This window comes from Phalaenopsis equestris, unplaced genomic scaffold (assembly GCF_001263595.1).
Source record: "Phalaenopsis equestris unplaced genomic scaffold, ASM126359v1 Scaffold000002, whole genome shotgun sequence".
NCBI classification, from domain to species: domain Eukaryota; kingdom Viridiplantae; phylum Streptophyta; class Magnoliopsida; order Asparagales; family Orchidaceae; genus Phalaenopsis; species Phalaenopsis equestris.
The window spans coordinates 20562167-20577912 of NW_018164444.1; the positions used below are offsets into that span (position 1 = coordinate 20562167).

Below are 15746 nucleotides of genomic sequence, written 5' to 3' on the forward strand. Positions count from 1 at the left end.
TTCTTGAAGGTGGCAGCTATAGAGGCAGGATGCAGTTATAGGAAGCAAAGGTGGCAGGCATCAGAGCAGTGAAGCAGGAAGTAGAGCAGTGGGTAATAGGGATTTGTGGGACTGTAGCAATAGCTAGAGAAGGAAATTCACACCATTAAAGACCTTAGTAGCAATGAAACCTGGGAAGGTGGTCAAAAAAGCAATTCTTTTTATTATGTATTATAATGCTATAATTATTAGTAGTTTTCTTAGCTGTACTGTGTTATAAACTTATTTTAATGAGTTAGATATTACCAAGTTATTAGTATTAGTTCATGATCCTGACCGGGCTAGGTCTCTCTTCCATGATGAACCATTCTTTCTATAAGAATTAATTGCATAACTGTTTTACTGGCCTCGGCCAGACGAAGTTTTGAAGGGTACCTGTCTTTGTTTCTTGTTTTTCATTTCTCCTATTCTTCTTCTTGATGTCTTCCTTTTTCCTCTACCTTATTTAGTTGCGGACCCCTCCTTGCACACTGATTGTTGTAGCATTTCGATTACATGCCACAATTAATCATTCTTCCTTGCCGTTTATTCCTTGTTTGATGGCCATCAAAGCACCACTAATGATGATTTTGAGGCCAAATAGATAACCCACACCGTGCAGTAGATGCTGGCATGCGCTTTACTAAGGCTTGGCACTAGGGCAGTCTTGTCAAAACTGGAACATTTTTTCAAGTCCGTGTCAGGAATGGCTTGCCATTGTATTTTTGGAGATGAACTATGCCCTCCCAACTACTTGTCCAAAGATCCTTAAACTTTAGTCATTATGCTTGTGTCAAGGTGCATTTACAAGATGTTTCACTTCTCCTTGTGGTTGGTCCTGATTGTCTTCATTCTTCTTTTTAAAACTATGATTAGCGAACCACAGTGTGGCATGCACGCTAGTGTTGCATTAAGGGAAAAGCTAACCGAGTGATGGTATTTAGTTTTTAGGGCGCCCTATTTTCTGTTTAAGCAGTTAAGTTTTTTGTTTTTTTGATTGTCTAATATTGCGTGCTTTGTGGCAAAGTTCTGATAGTAGAATTTTTGTTCATTGTGACAATACTATTTGATATTTTTTTTTAATTTTGCTCTAAAAAGGCTAATCCAGTTCTGAAGATCCTAGTATATTATTACTGCTATGTTCTTCATGAATTGTAAGAGTTTCTTTTTTGAGTTTCAACAGCTTTTGATGCTTTGAATTTAGCATACTCTCATAATTTAAGGTTGACTCCTATTTTGTATTTGTTTTTTTTTTTTTGTTTGCATTTCGGTTGTTGCTAGATGTTCATGAACATTAACATTAACAAGTTATTAAGGCATTACTATTGATGACCTAATTTATCTTTCTATGATTTCTTCTGGACAAAACTTTTCAACCATTGCTTTATTAGTTTGTGCTTTAACCTTTTATATTGCAGAGAAATGTAGTATTATAACTGCTTTCTTATTGCTGTTACAGCTCAGTAGGCATGTGTTATCTATTTTGAGCTTCAACCTTTTAATGCATGGTGTATTTGTACATAATCAATGTTTATTTTGATACCTCTTGTATGCAGGCCAAGCATTTATTCATACTCTATCCGGAGCTATTGAGAAAGCCTTGAGGGTATGGCATATGCTGTCTCATTATTATTTGGGCTAACTCTTTTATTTGGCATTCTCGAACATCTTGTCTCACAATGTAAAATTTTAAGCATAAGAGCCTTTCTACATCAAAAAGGCAACATGTGCATGGTTGCAGCCTTGTTCGAGGAAAGAAATTATATGGGTATTATTCATCAGAGGAGCTGTTTGTGAAGATCTTTTTGTATCCATTTCACATTTTATTTATGTATTTTTATTGACTTTTTCTTTCTTGATGTTTTTAATTTATACTTATTTCATGTTTAAAGGTGTTGTTAGCTGTAAAATGGTAGTTGCATGCATGTCTAATGCTGCCATGTGGATGTTTCTTGCAATTTTGTAGCACTACTAAATTACACTCAAATAAACATTTTAATGATTTAAGGAGCTTTTGAGTGGAGATTGGGATCGTGATAATGACTCTCATCTAAAAAATAAGGCTTGGCTTGGAGTCATCTTTAAATTCTTTTAATTGTAACTTAGACATCATGGCGTCTCTGTAGGCTAGGTTTAACGCTCTATAATTCAACCTTTTTTATATTGGGGACCTGATATATTTTGTGAGCGAGAGACCCTTTATATGGAAGTCATCTTTAAATTCTTTTAATTGTAACTTAGACACATGGCGTCTCTGTAGGCTAGGTTTAACACTCTATAATTCAACCTTTTTTATATTGGGGACTTGATATATTTTGTGAGCGAGAGACCCTTTATATGGAAGTCTAAATAATATCAAACAACTAAGTAGCTCGCTCATATATGACAAATTTTTCTCTTGTTGGCCCATGATTCTTCGCGCCACTTTGGCTTTGTGCACGTGTCATTGCATTTTTACAGGTTATAGAATGTTCATGCTGATTATGCTTGGTTTGTGTATTCTTTTGTATTTTCTTCAACTTATTTGCTATAATCTGCTGATTCGTTTTACTCTTTTAGAATAGTTGATTTCCAATCATTATTCTTGCGAGTCATAAAACAAGGCTTAGCTACTAGGTGATTTGATTCTAGTAGCCATTGGTGTACTAAAAGTAGAAGCAAATAGTGATATATAGGAGAAAATGAAATTAATATGTAGCTATATATATATATAGAGAGAGAGAGAGAGAGAGAGAGAGAGAGAGAGAGAGAGAGAGGCAGAACTTTGGGCTTTGAAATTTTCCCCCTAGCTATGTTGACATATATATTTGAGCGAGCTTTTGGGTTGATTTTTTGCATGGCAAATTGAATTCTAGATAATAAACTACTCAAAAGTTTTGCCATAATAAGAACTCCACAATCTTGTTTGATATTTTTTGTAGATGCAAGCTCCTATTATTAATGATTCACTCGATAAAATTTTTTTATTAGACTAGTTTAGTAGTCGTAATATACTTTGTTGTAGTACAAACAAATAGAATTAAAGGATGAAAGATACATTGCAATTGGTTTAGAGTGTATGATATAGGAATAGTAACAAATCTGTTCAAGATATTATAGTTTTGTTTTCTTAGTTTGTCATGAACACTAATTTTATGACTTATTCAGTCAACATAGATAGTTGACTCAACTCGATCAGAGGATCCTTATCAACAAGTATTGATTGCATCATCCATAGAGATCTCGTAAATCAGTGGTGAAAGCTTGCTAAATGGATGAGCCAAATATGGCTAACATAGAATTTGTGCCTTAGTGCATCTTATGGAGTAGGCTATAGGAGAAGACCCACACTTAGATTGTAATTGTAATATAGTGATCTCATTGTAATCGGGCTAATCTCCAAGTCTGGAGTAATTGCATGGACTTTTTAATTCATATATATGTAGTTTTACATTAATTTATGATGGCTAGGTTTAGATGGAGTTTCATTTAGTTGTGATTTTTCTTTGATTGGTTTCATCATTTAACTAAGACCTCGATGTGTATTTTCATTGAATTTGAGAGAGGATTTTTTAGATAGGACCCTCTCTAGTTATAATATTTTAGTATTTGAGCCCATCTTTAGAGATCTTGAATTATTTGCCTTTTTTGAGTGAAGCTTCATTTATGAATGAGTCAATTTGATTAAAATTTATTGATTCCGAACTTTATTAGAGTAGAATTTATGGTATTTGAAGTTTTATCGACTATGCTACTTGCTTGTAGATGATCATGTACAGAAGTTTGTTGTGTTATTTATGTTGTCAATTGTGTTTGCTTGCTTGCAAAAGGAGCAAGCGTAAATAAATTTATTTATCTATCATTTTAATTAAAAAAATTCTATTTAGTTTATAATATGCATTGTATTGATAGTGGTGGCTTATATCTCGAAGATTTGGGGGCTCATGGAGGAGGATCACACTTCTTTGGTGCAACTTATTATAGAGGATAAAGAGAAAATAAAGATATTGGCAAGGGGAGATTAAGAGTAAAAGGAAGAGGAGAAAGTAGCTAGGAAAAGAAAAAAAGATTTGGAGAAGAGGATTGCGGAGATTAACATATCAATATATTTTGATTTATCAAGATGTGATCTCTTATTACAAGATGAGTCTATTTTATAAAGTCAGCACTTGAAATAATTGCCTAAAATATATTAAAACAACTACTTGAGAAAAGAATGTTAATATTGCAAGTAAGAATTAAGGAATGTGTAAATTATGTTGAAATTTATATAGGCTTGTTGGACATATGATGATTAAAATATAAATAATAAAAGACAAAAAATAGACTTGTGGCTAAAGAGTAAAGACTAAAAGAAAATAAACTGCATTACGTAGCTTTTAGACTAGAAATATATGACAGCTCATGATGGCTTGAACGCTCCTTATTTATGTAGCTCTTTATTTTTTTTAATAGTTTTTTTTTTGTCTGGTAAGGCATCTAAGCCATGCTTAAGATGACTTATTTGGAGGTGTACCTATACATGAGATGAGCTTTGTTGCTTATTGCTTTTGTTTGTATGATCATATGCCAAGTGTGGGAGTTAGTACAATTTTGTATTTTGCAAATCAACACAACATATCAAATATTATTCTGTTGAAACATCAAATTATCATTAACATCATTAGCTTTTTCTACGTCATGAATCTTTCTTTTTCGTTCATTTCTATTGGTGTTATGGGAGAGGTTAACTTTTCATATCAAATATTTTTCATTCTTTTTCTACGCCATGTTTCTTTTGGTCTATTTTTTTTCATCCGAAATCATTCCACACTATTTCTATCTGCTCATCTTATTAGTATCATATTTTACCCACATTGTACAGATCGAAGCCACTTAAATCTATTTTCTATTGCATCTTCTATAGGGACCACTCACTATTTTTCTAGTAAATTATTTCTTACTTTGTTCTTTCCGATTTTATCATAGATTCATCTTAAAAGCTTTATTGTTTGCCCCATTCAACTTGGCTTTTAGCAACATCTTAATTGCCTGATTCTCATAGGGCTGTCAATTTGACTCGTTGTTCGTGTACAGCTCGTGTTCGGCTCGTTAAGCAGCTCGTGTTCGGCTCGTTCGTTAAGCCTAACGAGCCAAACACAAACAGCCGAACACAAGCCAAGCCTGAGCTCGCTCAAACTCGGCTTGTTTACAGCCCTAGTTTGCCCCATTCAAGTTGGCTTTTAGCAACATCTTAATTGCCTGATTCTCAAATACCGATGGCTCAGCCAATTTTATTGTAATTTGTAAATTTAACCTTTAGTCATATATGATATGTTATTATATCGTAGTGCTCTAGACAATTTTCTCTTTTGATCTTGCAAGTTTAACTCCAGAAGTAATTTCTCATTGATTTCCCATTCCTTTCGTATGATGGATCCAAGACACTAGAGCGTATTATTTTTGGTCTTCTAAAAGTACTGATTTATATTATTAAAAACATCATTGAAAGTTATATATCATAATCTAAACCTTATTATACTAATTCTAAGAAGCTTCTCTTAAAAAAGCTATATTATTTTAAAATTTTCACTGACTTTGATCTATAAAAGTGTGAAAATTCTTAAATTAACTCAAATCCAGGCACTACATTCAATTTGCCTCAAATTATTGCTCTTGCAACAAACTAGACAGCCCCTGCACTACTAGCCACAACAGCTCCCTCAAGACCATTAGATGCCAATTTGTTGCCACCGAAAGATGCCATATTTTGTGTGAGCTGTATTTTGTGTCTTTGCGACTTCTTTAACCCCCTAGCTCTCTTTCGTTAGCTCTTGTATTCCACTAACTGTTTCTTTACCATTTGCTGTCCTCTAGCTCATATGAGATGGACTTTTTTGCAGTTAAATTGTAAACAATTTTTTTGAATTCATTTGTATTTTTATTCTCTGAGTTTTAGGCTAATGAATGCTTGATATTATTAACTACCTTTCTTTTTATCCTAAACTCATAATTATAAGCCTTAAATTGTGTACTCCTAATGCCGGTGAATATAAGAACATATAGTATTTTTTTTTACATTTTTAAATATGGGATTAGAACCATTTTTTTCAATTTTCCTTGCTTCTCTATCTTGTACATACTCTCAGAATTGCAGATCTTACTCATCCTTCCTTTATGGTTTTTCATTTAATCCATGATGATGGTTAACCGTATAATGGCTTTTGAAAAAAGTTCCTTCTTTGATGCCACTTGCCATGAATTAATATCCCATGACAATTTTGCCATCCAATAACCTTCTCCAAGTCACCAATTATTCAATTTGAACAAACATCTTCACGAGATATTATCATTGGTGCAATTGCTCAGAACTATATGGTCTTGAATGCCTTAAATGTCTAATGTAAAAATTGATATTCTTAGATTAGAAGTTTTAGAGCCTCTGATCTTATGCCAAAGAATGCTTTCTTATTTGAAACTCTTCATCTATGTTTAAGGGATATATAATCATAATCGTTGATGGGTCAATATTCCAGGTAACTAGCCTTGGGACTATCAATGTCATTTGCTCACCTTTGTTCTCTTAATCTTTAAGCTTTTTTGCAACTTATTATCCATGAATAAAATTACCCATGATATGAACTGGATTGCCAATTTTTTTTTTCCTACTCATTGTGAATTATTGAATATACAATCGAAGGATAATGGCAAGACAAAGAAAAATACTAATCGTAAATGGCAAGAAAAATAAGTATGCTTTTTTCTCTAACAAAAGCATAATTATGCTATGGCACTTTTGGCTTGGTTATCTGAAGTTCATGTACTTCGAAAAATTTTTCCTTTTTTTTTTGTCATTACAAACTATGAACTATTTCAGGGGTGAAACTTGTCAACTATTTAAACATAATCTTCCCACGCTAGCATCTTTGTAAAGTTCCCCAATTTTTAGTAACTAGCCATAGTGACATTCTTGAAAGTTTGCATGTTGTATTAACGTTTAAAGTATAAGAGTATAAGTTCCATCAAAGTGAAGAAAAGTAAAAAGAGAGGAAAGCCCTCCATAGTGATGCCATCTGGGGCCTATTTTGTGTTTTAGGTGCTCCACACTACATCTTCAGTTGAGAGGGGGGTTGAACCGGCCCTTTCGTTCCTCTTTTCACTTGACGAGAAACACCCCCTCCTCTCTTCAGTTTTCATTTCCTGCCTATCTATCTCCTATTTTTATGTGTGTTTGCTGTCTTGGTTTTTAGCTTCTGTTAATTTTTTTTATTTCAGTTTGTGATGATAGACGCGGACATCCTATTTTCTCCTTGAGGGCTCTATCCGATGGTTAGGGAAAGGAGGCATAATCTTCCCACGCTAGCATCTTTGTAAAGTTCCCCAATTTTTAGTAACTAGCCATAGTGACATTCTTGAAAGTTTGCATGTTGTATTAACGTTTAAAGTATAAGAGTATAAGTTCCATCAAAGTGAAGAAAAGTAAAAAGAGAGGAAAGCCCTCCATAGTGATGCCATCTGGGGCCTATTTTGTGTTTTAGGTGCTCCACACTACATCTTCAGTTGAGAGGGGGGTTGAACCGGCCCTTTCGTTCCTCTTTTCACTTGACGAGAAACACCCCCTCCTCTCTTCAGTTTTCATTTCCTGCCTATCTATCTCCTAATTTTATGTGTGTTTGCTGTCTTGGTTTTTAGCTTATGTTAATTTTTTTATTTCAGTTTGTGATGATAGACGCCGACATCCTATTTTCCCCTTGAGGGCTCTATCCGATGGTTAGGGAAAGGAGGCTCCTGCGGTTTGCTGTTTGGTAAGGGATGTGGTTCTCTCCTGGCTGGAGCAGCGGAGGATGACAACAGTGGAGAATAAGGTCGGGAGGAGGAGACAGAGTGGAGATACACCCCACCTTGGCGGGATACAACTATAGCACCACGCTGCCGAACGATGCATCCCTTCGCAAGAGAGAAAACACCAGGAACATTACCTGAAATCAGAAAATCAACAATCATTTAGGGCGTACGCAAAACCCATATAAATAGGGAGAAGACTAGCAACTAACAAAGGTATGATATGAGAAATGAAGGGGAGGAAATGGTAGGAAATAAAGACGGGAGACTGTAACGGCTAGGAGGAAACGAGTATGAGGAGGCGGAAGATTAGGGTACGGGAAAAAGAAGATTGTGATAGAGGAGAGGGATCCTGCGCTTTAGGGATATATGAACCGATCCTGTCCAGCAATGACGCTGGACCGGTTCAGGAACTCACGCCTTGGCATGGGTCGCCTGCGGGACAGTACCGCATGTAGGGACGGTCCCATGTGGGGTTGGGGGAGCTTCAATAGCATTTTCGCTGATGTTAGAAGAGGGACCAACAAAAGGGGTGCGATCGGTAAACATGCTGAATTTGGTAAACATGCTTGGTAGCATTTTCGCTGATCTCTGCTGGTGGTAGAAGAGGGACTAACAAAATGGGTGTGATCGGGTTATGACCGTACGCATTTTGAAAGGCGTGTGCCCTGTGAATTGGTTTTTTGATCTATTGTAGGCAAATTCGGGTTGAGCGAGAATGAGGTCTCACCGTTTGATATTTTCCCAACTAAGCATCAAAGAAGATTCTCAAGTCTCATATTATCGACTTTGGTCTAGCCATCAGTCTAAGGATATGCTGCAGAGCTGAATTGAAGCTTAGTGCCTAATTTGCTTCAGTGGGTCCGCGAGAAGTGGCTCAAAAATTTAATGTGTCTAGGGAATGCCATTAAGTCAGACGATTTTGTGGAAATTACAAATCAACAATATGAGACGTATCCAACGTTTGGTGGCAAGCGACGAAATGCCCCATCTTTGAGAATCGGTCAACTACAGACATGCTTGTCCTTATTTCTTTGTGTGCGTGGTAGTTTTATGATAAAGTCCATGCTGACATCGACCCAAGTTGCTTCAGGGACCAATAATGTTGTGGACAATCCTGTAGTTTGGCCACTTGTTTTGGCAGTATGACAAATCTTTACACCTCGTGTTAGTCGGGGCCAAAAAAATGTTCTTTCACGAGTGCTAGATTTCATCTCGGACAAATTGGCCGACCAATCTGTTATTGTGGTTCTCTTGGATGATAGCTACGCATAAAGAGTATCGAGGAATGCATAATTTGTTGTGACAGAATAAGTAGCTGTTTGCTTTTTAGAACTGCTCGTGAGGTTTCTCCTTACACTGTTTTCAAATTTCCTTAAGGTTTTAATCCGTCTTGCCCAAGTCTTTGAGAACTTCAAAGCCTATCACGTGCGCCTACAAGGAGGTGATCAAAAGATGGTGACGACTTAGAGCGTCTGCGATGTAGTTCTGATTTCCGGCTTTGTTTTTGAGTACGAACTGGAAGTACGCTAGGAATTCTATCCAGGTAGCGTTGCACCTTTTGAGTTTATTCTTTCAAATTAAAAAATTTAAGGTTTCATGATTCGTGAAGAGGGTGAACTCGGTTGTGAGTAGGTAATGACTCCAGTATTCTAGAGCCCTAACAATGACATAAAATTCTTTGTCGTAAGTGGAGTATTTGAGTTGAGTCTCATTTAGCTTTTTGCTGAAATGGACAATATGGTGACCACTTTGACTTAGAACAACACCAATGGCTACGCCAGAAACGTCAGATTCAACCTCGAATGGTTGGTTGATATCAGGTAAGGTGAGAATTGGCGCTTGACTGACCTTAGCCTTCAAGATATTGAAGCTATTTTGGGCTGAGACCATCCATGTGAATTCTTTCCGTTTCAACAACTTTGCGAATGGGGCAGTGATGGTGCTGAAGTTGCGTACAAATCTTCAATAAAGGAGGCTAGCCTCTAAAATTGTCGAAGCTCGGTAAAAAATTGTGGCTTGGTCCAACTTACGGTTGCCTCTATTTCTGTTGGGTCCATTTGTATCCTCATGCTAGACACAATGTAACCTAGAAAACATATTTGGTTTGTGAGAAAGTGACACTTCTTTGGGTGTGCATATATTTGTTTGAATCATAAGACATCGAACACTGCTTGTAGGTGTACTTCTTTGGATTTATCGTAAACAAAGATATTATCGAAGTAGACCACCACGAATTTCCCATGAGCTCGAAAGCTTGATTCATTAGACGCATGAAGGAGCCGTGCGCGTTGTACTGGTGGAAAGGCATGACTGTCCATTCATATATGCCATCTCGTGTTTTGAAAACGGTTTTTCACTTGTCTCCAGGCCGTATTCTGATATGGTGGTAACCACTTTGTAGGTCAATTTTTATGAAGAAGGTGGCACAATACAACTGATCTAAAAGATAATGCCATCTCGTGTTTTGAAGACGGTTTTTCACTTGTCTCCAGGTCGTATTATGATATGGTGGTAACCACTTTGTAGGTCAATTTTTGTGAAGAAGGTGGCACAATACAACTGATCTAAAAGATCGTCGAGTCGAGATATGGGAAATCGATATTTGATTGTAATTTTATTTATGGCACGACTGCCAATGCACATCCGCCAGTAGCCATCTTTCTTGGATGTTATGAGGGTGGGGACAACACATGTTTTGGTGCTTTCGCAGAACAATCCCTCTTAACAATATTTGCACCTGATGTTGGAGTTCCTCATACTCTGCAGGTCGTAATCGATAGGTGGGTCTATTTGGTAGAATTGGCTCTGGTATGAGGTTGATGGAATGCTGGATGTCCTGCAGTGGAGGTAATCTGTTTGGGAGATCGTCAGTCATGACGCCTTGGAGATCATGTAGGAGTGGTTTAAGTTGTGTGGGTATCTCATTATCGTGGTCAGTTGCTTCTAGGAGGACTTGGGCTAGTACTATCGGTGCATCGCGCGCTAATTGCAGGAAGGTGGCCAGTGCGATTAATGTTCTTTCAGTGTCGATCGCGGCTCGCATATCATTTACAGACAAAAGCATAATGCGTTTTCCATCTTAAATGTGAGGTGTTTTTGAAGCCATCTTGCTATGTTTTTTGGTCGAATCACCATGTCCTTCTAAGGAGAATGTGACATGCATTCATTGGGACTACATCTCACCACACTTGCTTTTTGTAGTTGGTTGTTGATGGAAAATTCGACTAAGCATTGTTCATTAACGCTGATCTCGTTCCCCTTTTTTAGCCAGGTGAAAGAGTAGGATCGTGGATGTCTTTGTGTGCCTAAACCTAGCTTCTTAATCATTAAGGTGGACACGACGTTTTCGCAACTGCCGCCATCAATGATGAAACTAAAGATTTTGCCTTTGACTGTGCATGTAGTACGAAAGATGCTGTGTCGTAGTGGGTGGTGGGACAATTGACAGAGTGGGCTTCCTCGACTTGTTTGACATTCTCGACGACGCTTTATTCAGTAAATTAGACAACGTGGGTGTGGGACAATTGATAGCGATGTGTCTGTACTCGTGGCGCCAAAACATTTTCGTGCATAAATTGTTCCGAAGGAACTTTCTTTCGGGTTTTGTGCAAATTGGGTTGGTTTTCATGTTTCCTGGTAATGACTTGCCAGTTTCAGTCGTGGTTTTGTTGGTAGGTGTGATTTGTATATCGACTGCTGGCGGATGGACTTTTGAGATTTGACTTGTTTTTGTTGTCGTTCAACTTTTAATGTTAGTGTCTGAACATCGTTTAGCGTCTAATATGGATGGAGTTGCACAATGTTGCTAATGGTAGGTTTTAAATCCTAAGTTAGCGGGCAATTTTGTGCTTCTCTTGTTCAACTAGGTCGCACTTCATCTGTAGATGATCAAATTGTGCCGTGAATTCCTCGACGGATAGGTCACACTGCTGTAGTTTGTAGAGCCAGAGGAACATGTCTTGACGATAGTGGGGCGGAAGATATTTCTTTTGCATTGCCTTTTTCATTGTGACCCACTTAGTGATCTTGTTGTCCCCGTCGCATTATCGTCGCCGTTGCAAGTTGTCCCACCATAACTGCGTGCTTTTCTTATGTTTGATCGCGGCAAGCTTAGCTCGTTTGTCTTCGGTAATTTCCATGTAATCTAAGATTTGTTCGATCGCTTACTACCAGTCGATCAAATCGACAAGGTCCATACTTCCGTCTAATTTTGGTTGGTCCGTTTTGATGCTGAAATCCCGATGGGTATCGAATGTGGCGCGGTCTCCTGTGATAGAATGCCTTAAACAATTTTGTTAGTTTCATTTCTATTTTCTTTGCTTCAGCGGGCTGGTTTTGGCCCGGTTATATTTTGCAACGTTTTTTTTTTTATTTTAAACTCTCTGCTTGGGCTTAAAATCTTGTAACCCTTCTTCTGTTTGAATATGAATCTATGTGAAGGCGTCTTTTTTGGAATTATCTCCTATAAGCATCAGTGTAAGTAATATAAATGATATTGTGTTAATGTTCATCTTTAGAATGCTTCAAGTATCTTTGTGCCTTCTGATGCACATTTATTTCTATTAATACTTGTTCACATTTTATGTATTATGAATGTTTATGGTAGGTTTTCTTAAATTGTAAATAAACATTTTACTCTCGTTACATGGAGGAAGTTCACTTTACATTACCTTAATGATAAATAAAGATATTGTCCTCATGATGTTTCTCGTTTGGCTAGTCTTCTTCTGGTATGTAAATGCTTCTTCGTCTACACGTTGACTATGATATTTAAGCTTCTTTTTTCATGTTAATGGTTGTTTTGTTTTTGTCTATTTCCTTGAATTATATGATTGAAATTTTGCCAAATGGTGAATATAAACTTTTGTATCGGGATTATTGAAACTGTCCTGGATTGAATTCACACCCATCTTGTAATTTATTTCAAAATTTTTGAAATGAAAATTTTATGATTGTAACATTGACATTCCTTACATCAAAGAACGCATGATAAATTTTTTCAGTGGAAGTCTTTTTTGGCAGCACACTTGAAACTAGAACCTTAATGTAATTAAATTTGGACATGTACAATAATTGCAGACGCCTCAATGATTGTTGCATTTTATGCACTAGCTAGACTTGCATTACTTGCTGATGGGACCTATTTGCTAATGCAGTTTTTAAAGTGGAAATCACATTTGATTTGCATTAAGTGAATTACGAGGAAGAGGGTGCAATTGCTGTTGGTTGAGTCTATTAAAAAAATTATGCATTGTAGCATGACCAGATCCGGAACTTGAATTAATTATGATGGGAACACATGGTCGGACGGTGTGAACTAAATTTTTTATATTCATCTATAATTTAATAAATGAAAGAGCTATAAATCAAATTAAATTAAAACAATATATTTAAAATTAACTTGTTACTGGTTGTCAACGTCTTCTATAAACATTCTCGCTTCAAACGCTTATCAATCGCTTAATTTATATGAAAAATTAGTTTGAATAATAATGAGCTAAATAAGCCAGTGAATATTCATACTTATAAACCACAGTAATATAAGAGAAGGAGAAAGAATATGCATCCCAGTCAAACTTTTAATAAATCAATAAAAATATTTGATGCTATTCAAAGATCCTTACTATATCAATAACATATCAATATCATACTATATCTGTACAATAGTTACATAAACATTGTATAAAAATTATGTCAATTAATACAAAACAATATCAATATTCCTTTTCATATACGTGCATGAGTTTCTAAGTGTTCTCGTACTAGTACTATCAAGAGTGATTCCATCATAGTCAGTCATACACATATAAACATTCTACATAAATATATTATTGATGTACTGATTACATTCAATTCAATATATTATATAGAATATACACCAATGTATAATATTAAGTAGCTGTAAACATTCTTAACAATGTGACAAATAAAGTAAAATATATAAAACAAAGTAAAATACGTGCAAATATGATTATCTAATAATGCATAAAAATCGAGAACCAAAACATTACCATAAATTAAAAGTATGTATACTCATCTCAATCGTTGATGATTCTAAACATTCTCTTTACTTATCTCCAATAAAAAACCTAAAGTCAGATGCATAAAAAATTATTATTAATTTCTTATATAATATTAAGTAGCTGTAAACATTCCTAACAATGTGACAAATAAAGTAAAATATATAAATCAAAGTAAAATACGTGCAAATATAATTATCTAATAATGCATAAAAATCGAGAACCAAAATCTTACCATAAATTAAAAGTATGTATACTCACCTCAATTGTTGATGATTCTAAACATTCTCTTCACTTATCTCCAATAAAAAACCTGAAGTCAGATGCATAAAAAATTATTATTAATTTCTTATGTGTTAATCTTATTATTAGAATATAATTTTTCTTCTCTGATGTATCATATAATATTAATAATTTTATTATTATCATAATTGCTATCCATTTAACAATTTAAGCTAAAAAATATTGAAAATAAAGTTGGCTATCATAATTTAACTTTCTAGTTATTTTATGTAATTTGTTTTATTTATTTATTTTTGTTAGACTTATTTATATTGCGTAAAAATTTATTATTAATTTATACCATAACCATTCTTACTATGGAACTACTTTAACTTAAAATATAATTTTATTAAAAATTAAAATTCATAATTAATAATTTATAATATAAACGATTATTATAAAATTTCTTACCTTACGGTTCAGCCTGCTCCCTTCCAGCAGGCACACCTCCCATTCTTCACCTTCGGCTCGGTTAAATGCCTCAGCTCTATGGAAAAATATTGCCTCAGTACTATGCATATAAACATACGTGCGTAGCCAATCAAATGCCGCCACATGGAAAGCCTGACCCCATCTATTAAATCACAAAAAAATAATAGAAAAAAAATCTTATTATTCGCGACCCAACTCGACTCTAAACCTGAAAAATTTCCCACCATCATAAAAATATTTCGAGCCTACTTACTGTTCTATTCGCAATTGCAGGTGGAAGAAATATTTTGCAGCTCCGTTCGCATCTCCGCATCTAGGGTTTCGATGGAGGTCTCCATGAAAACGTTTGAGATGTCGGAGGAATTACACTCATCATTCAACCTGAACGTTTGAAGATTAAGTGAGTTGTAATGATCTCTAGTTTTATGTTAGCTTAAGGTTTTCATTCTGTTTCTGGTGTTGTCATTTTGTTTGTGGTGTTTATATTTATAGTTTACTGGTAAAATTTAGGGTGTTTTTTTGCTGTGCTTTTTATGTTATTATGGTGTTAAGATTGGTTTTCTTGGTGTTACTCTTGTGTTATTCTGGTGTTACTCTGATATTACTCCAATGTTATGTTGTTTCTTGGCTTTGATTTAGTACTGTTACTGTGGTATAATAGTTGGCTTAGTCTAATGTAAATATTGATGTTGATGTAGTGTTATTGGGTGCTGTGAGACAACACACGTTTGTAATGATCCAATTGCAGAGAAGTTTCTAAGCAGCATTGTCCACAATGAGGAAGAAGCATATGAAAGCTATCGTGCCTATGCACATCACGTAGGATTCACTGTTCGGAAGGACCATACTACGTACTGGCCGAATTCCAAGAAACTCAAGATCAAAGATTATATTTGTGGAAAAGTTGGATACAAGAAAGAGCCTAAAAGCACTGTTAAGTTCAGATTATGTCAATGACATATCTACAAGAAACTGTCTTCTAAAGTACACTGTGGAGTGTGTACTAAAAGCGTTTGTGGTCTTTTTTATAAATGCATGAGCAAGTGTGATTCTGAGGAGTTCGAAGAAATGTGGTCCTTAATGATTGAGTTGGGAGAATGAGTTGGGAGAACTACAAAGCAATGTTTGGTTAAATGAAATGTACCGTATAAGACATATATGGTCAACAACATTTAATAAAGATATATTTGG

General features: G+C 35.5%; 1 long non-coding RNA gene across 1 annotated transcript; it reads left to right on the plus strand.

Annotated features, from left to right (window-relative positions):
- The first annotated feature begins 1572 nt into the window (after window positions 1-1572).
- On the plus strand, window positions 1573-12555 carry LOC110038698. The gene is made up of 3 exons (XR_002295446.1): window positions 1573-1624; window positions 1713-1825; window positions 12509-12555. It is a non-coding gene; the product is annotated as an uncharacterized LOC110038698 (long non-coding RNA).
- Window positions 12556-15746: the final 3191 nt, after the last annotated feature.